This window comes from Panthera pardus, unplaced genomic scaffold (genome assembly GCF_024362965.1).
Source record: "Panthera pardus isolate Hobbes unplaced genomic scaffold, ASM2436296v1 HiC_scaffold_6, whole genome shotgun sequence".
In the NCBI taxonomy this organism is placed as follows: domain Eukaryota; kingdom Metazoa; phylum Chordata; class Mammalia; order Carnivora; family Felidae; genus Panthera; species Panthera pardus.
Window position 1 is genome coordinate 114,889,662 of NW_026526991.1, and position 5,636 is coordinate 114,895,297.

Genomic DNA, 5,636 nt, shown 5'->3' on the forward strand with positions numbered 1-5,636 from the left:
TCTCTCTCTCTGGCTCTCTCTCTCAAAATAAATAAATAAACTTTTTAAAAAGTCTGTAAATCAGAGGACCCCTGTGAGGACGAAATAAAGCACACGAATGAAGAGCTGAGCACAGTATCCGGCATATAGTAAACACTGGAGAAATGTTAGCTAAGACTCTTATGATCACCATCCCCATCCCCATCACCGCTGCTACCCATGAGGACCACAGAACAGAATGTTCCAATGTGGAACTTGCCTGACTAGGGGAGAAACGCACACAATCGAGGACCGGCTAAGCTATCATGAGTCCTGCACCCCCTCAAGTACAGCTGAAGGGAAACCCTTATCTCCTCAAATTCAGTAACAAATGTTTCTCCGGTGAAACCTCGGGGAGGGGGGGGGGGGAAGGAAAGTAGAATATTCATTCTGTTGTTAGTTATATTGGAAGCATTTAAAAACCCGTGCTCATCAGAACGTGCCCTCCTCTCGTTAGAGACGTAATTCGAGAAATTGCACTAAAGCATTTGAGAAGGAAAGAAAGGTAAAAAGGGCGGGAAGCCTACCCTGGGAACTGCATGGGAAATCTTGAAAAAGGTATCCATATCCTGGGGGGAGAAAGATAACCCTCGAGGGCTGAGACGGGGACTCACAGATAAGGGAGGAAGAGATGGGCCCTGGGACAAAAGGGAAATGGGGCAATAAAGAGCATGAGAAATCTAAGTGACAGAAAACACGCAAAGAGCATGGACACAAGTCGTCTGTTGGGAGGCGGCACCTGTTCCCACAAGGAGGACGATGTAATCGGCACCCAGCTAAGGAAAAGTCGGGACTTAAACCCCACTCAGGGCCCCTTTGCTCTTGTCCTACCTTTTACAGCTGAAACAGGAAGCTCCTCTGGGTGGTGAACAAAAGAGACGAGTGAAAAGCGTAACACTCGAGCTGCCAGGCACTCTGGGAAATCAGAATAAAGTTGGAAAAAATCCCCAGACATGGTGCTGGCACCTGTAGTAAGAGATTCTCTGGCAATGCTTGTTTTGAAGAGGAAGGGAGGCTCTTTGACTCCAAAGGAAGGGAAGGTCAGCGTATCCCAGGGTGAGTCCCAGCAGGAAGAAAGAGACGTGGACTCCCCCCCTGGGGGTGCCGGGAAAAGGGGGTCCTGCTCAGAGGACGTACAGTGTTCCCCAGGGCGAAGCTGTGCCTGGATAGAGGGGGCCACATGGCAGCCTTCCACCATTTGCCACCCTCACCCCCAGTGGACAAGAAGAGCTGGTAGGAGGAGGGAGAGAAGGTAGGAGAAGGTAGGAAGAAGAGCTGGTAGGAGGAGGGAGAGAAAGGTAACGCCACGTTCATTCACTCGCGGGTGCCTGGTTTCAGCCCAGCTGTCAAGAAGGGGCATCACTACCACCACCCTGGTTCTGGCCCTCATTATTCCCCCCCCCACCCCGGGACCATTATGATTAGCCTCCTTAGCCGTCTTCTTTGACGTATCCCTTCCCACCTAACTCTCCCTCCAACCCCCAGCCTCTGCCACCAGAGCAATCTTTCCAATGTTCAAATCTGATTATGTCATTTCCTGCTGAAACGCCTCCAGTCGTAGGGTGCCTGGGTGGCTCAGTTGGTTGAGCATATGATGCTTGGTTTCGGCTCAGGTCTCAGTCTCACAGTTTGTGGGTTCAAGCCCCATATCAGGCTCCACACTGACAGTGCAGAGCCTCCTTGGGATTCTCTGGCTCCCTCTCTCTCTGCCCCTCTCCAACTTGTGCACGCACACTCTCTCTCTCTCTCTCTCTATCTCTCTCTCTCAAAAGAAATAAGTAAACTTAGAAAAAAGTCTCCAATGGCCGGGCGCCTGGGTGGCTCAGTCGGTTGAGCGTCCGACTTTGGCTCAGGTCATGCTCATGCAGTTTGTGAGTTCAAGCCCCTCATAGGGCTCTATGCTGACAGCTCAGAGCCTGGAAATGCTTCAGATTCTATGTCTTCCTCTCTCTCTCTGTCCCTCCCCTGCTCACTCTCTGTCTCTCTATCTCTCTCAAAAATAAACATTAAAAAAAAATGGCAATGCAAGCTAGTGGAGCCACTGTGGAAAACAGTACGGAAGTTCCTCAAAATATTAACAATAGAATCACCCTATAAACCCATAATCACACTGCTACCTGAACAAAATGAAAACACCAATTTGAGAAGATATATGCACCTTTATGTTTATGGCAGCATTATTGACAATAGCCAAGATATGGAAGCAACCTAAATATCCATTGATACATGAGTGGATAAAGGAGTGGGGTGTGTGTGTGTGTGTGTGTGTGCGCGCGCATGATGGAATATTATTCAGCCACAAAAAAGAATGAAATCTTGGCATTTGCCATGACATGTCTAGAGTATAATGTTAAACGAAATAAGTCAATCAGAGAAAGACAAAGCCCATATGATTTCACTCATATGTGGAATTTAAGGAAGAAAACAAATGAACAAAGAAAAAAAAGAGACAAACCAAGAAACAAACTCCACAATAGAGAACAAACTGGACGTTACCAGAGGGGAGGCGGGTGGAGGGATAGGTGAAGGGGATTAAGAGTACACTCATCACGACGAGCCCTGAAAAATGTATAGAATTGTTGAATCATTATATTGTACGCCTAAAACTCACATAACACTGCGTGATAACTACACCTAAATTTTTTTAAAGTAAAACAAAAGTCTCCAATGGCTTCTCATCATCTATGTGGGTCAGCAAACTATGACCTGTAAGCTAAGTCCAGCCTGCAAGTTAAGAATGGTTTTTGCAGGGCGCCTGGGTGGCTCAGTCGGTTGAGCCTCTGACTTGGGCTCAGGTCACAATCTCGCGGTTCGTGGGTTCGAGCCCCACGTCAGGCTCTGTGCTGACAACTCAGAGCCTGGGACCTGCTTCGAATCTGTGTCTCCCTCTCTCTCTGTCCCTCCCCCACTCACACTCTGTCTCTCTGTTTCTCAAAAAGAAAACGTTAAAAAAATTTTTAAAGAATTCAAAAAATTTTAAAAAGAATGGTCTTGCATGGTTAAGGACTGCACAAAAACCAAAAAAAAGGTATATGTGCATACAGAGATATATGTTCCCTGCAAAACCTAAAGCATCTAGTATGTGGTTCTTTACAGAAAGTCTTTCAATGTTTCTAATCCCGGTAAAAAAACAAAAAATCGACACACGTACAAGATCTTTCATGATCTTGCCCCGTCTGTTTTTCAACTTCCTTGCCCACTTTGGTCTTTGCTCTTTTTTTTTTTTTTTAATTTTTTTTAAACATTTATTTATTTTTGAGACAGAGAGAGACAGAGCATGAATGGGGGGAGGGCCAGAGAGAGAGGGAGACACAGAATCTGAAACAGGCTCCAGGCTCTGAGCTGTCAGCACAGAGCCCGACTCGGGGCTCCAACTCACGGACCGTGAGATCGTGACCCGAGCGAAGTCGGACGCTCAACCGACTGAGCCACCCAGGCGCCCCGGGTCTTTGCTCTTTACGCTCCACAGCTACAGAGCCACACATGGACCCTGCAAATGCCGAGTGTTTCCACCGTGTTCTGTCTCCCTTGTCCTGAGATGCCAGCTCCTGGCCAACAGTAACACATCTGTCTCAGTTCGTTCACGGCCCTGCGCACTGCGTGAGACTGGTCGTTTATTTACCCAGGAGCGTGGCTTCTCGAACCCGGTCCCCTTGCCCACCCTTCTCGACAGCAGTTTGTAACTGGGAGCTCCTTGAGGGCAGGCCATGTCTTCTCATCTCTGCAGCCCACCCCCCTTCCCCACTGCCCTGCTCGAGGCCTGGCCTGTGTCCACGCGCTGCAGGTATTTCCTGGGCTTCATCGGCTGCACTTGTTACTGAACATGAGCTCATCTCACCCACAGCAACCTCAGTTTCCTCATTTCTGAAAGGAGAAGTTTGAGCCCGATGATTTGGAAGTCCTTGTAGCTCTGAACTGATGTTACGCTCTGAGAAATCGACCTTAATGTTTATTTATTTTTGAGACAGAGAGAGACAGAGCATGAACGGGGGAGGGTCAGAGAGAGAGGGAGACACAGAATCGGAAGCAGGCTCCAGGCTCTGAGCTGTCAGCACAGAGCCCGACACGGGGCTCGAACTCACAGACCGTGAGATCGTGACCTGAGCCGAAGTCAGAAGCTCAACCGACTGAGCTACACAGGCGCCCCAGAAATCGACCTTAAAATGGAATGGAAACCAGGAGACATCTCTTGCCTGGGTGCCCTCAAAGAATCTCGAAAAACAGTGCTGTCTCAGAGCTCAGGATATAGTTTTCTTTGCTTTCTGATGAATCTTGGCCGAGAGCCACTTTCAAGAGGCTTAAAGGCCCAAGAGCACTGATTGTACAGAGGATAGGTGTGGAGGAAAGTAGTCGTGTAACAAAAACTGAGTATGTCTGCCCACCACAGCAAAGCCAAAGACATCAGGTTTGCAGCAAGAAAGAGGCAGCTAAACCGGGACCTTGCATGGCCAGCCTCAAATCCACCTCCCCGCAGAGGGAGAGAACAAGCCTTCTATGATCACAGGGGTTGAGATGACAAACACAGCGATGAAAAGGGTGGGGAAATGTGGCTAGCCTCGGGGACGGACAGAGCATGTGCATTAAACAAACATGTATGTAACATACATCCCATGTTCATTCTGGGTGGAGACCGAACATCAGAAGGAGGCTAAATTCAGCCCCTGAGTCAGGAGATTATTTTAGGAAGAGGAGCAGGAGCTATGGGCGTGCTGGGAGAGCCAATATAAACTGGATGGGGTCTTGGGCTCCTTATCTCTGGTAAGGAATCCAAGGCCTTCCTCGTTAGTTCGTGGGCTGGAACCATTATCAGCTGACCTTGAGTCCGGGCTTCTGCAGAGACAGCTAGTGGATTCCTTAAGGGCTCTGAAAAAAGACACAATAGCTGACCGGGGAGAAACAGTTCTCTGCAAAACAAGCTTTAAACTTTCTTCTAGTTTCAACCTCCTTAACCCTGTGAGGCACGGTTTCAGCTGGTTCTCCCATGGAGTCTTAAAGGTAAAAGGCAAGTCAGTGTTCCATACTCTTGGCACTGAAAACCAGTTTGGTGATTGCCCTTCAACTTGTTTTTTCCTACCCCTCTTTTACTTTCTCTCATATTAACAGCACAGGCTAGTGACCAAAAGATAAAACCAGACAAGGACCTGCCAATCGAAATTCTTGTGAAGGTTTGGTAAGAAAGAGACCAGAACCATGGTTTGATTTCTAGAGAATAGAAGCCAATTCTATGTGCAATGTAAAACATAACAAAAGGCAAATTTTCCCACTCATGACCTCCATCCAGCCCCAAAATCTCTCTTCCCAGATTCCCAGGTATCTTGTTGAAGATAGTCTATATAGGGGCGCCTGGGTGGCTCAGTCGGTTAAGCGTCCGACTTTGACCCAGGTCATAATCTCACGGTTCATGAGTTCAAGCCCCGCACCGGGCTCTGTGCTGACAGCTCGGAGCCTGGGGCCTGCTTCGGATTCTGTGTCACCCTGTCTCTCTCTACCCCTCCCCACTCACACTCAGTCACTCTCTCTCAAAAATAGATAAACATTAAAAAAAAAAAAAGTAAGCTCTGTGCCCAACGTGGGGCTTGAACTCACCACCCTGAGGTCAAGAGGTGCATGCTCCAGCA

The 5,636-nt window shown here is 48.2% G+C and overlaps 1 non-coding gene across 1 annotated transcript; it reads left to right on the forward strand.

The window, feature by feature from the left end:
- The first annotated feature begins 2,771 nt into the window (after positions 1-2,771).
- TRNAP-UGG (transfer RNA proline (anticodon UGG)) lies at positions 2,772-2,856 on the forward strand. Its single transcript has one exon. It is a non-coding gene; the product is annotated as a tRNA-Pro (tRNA).
- The last annotated feature ends 2,780 nt before the right edge of the window (positions 2,857-5,636 follow it).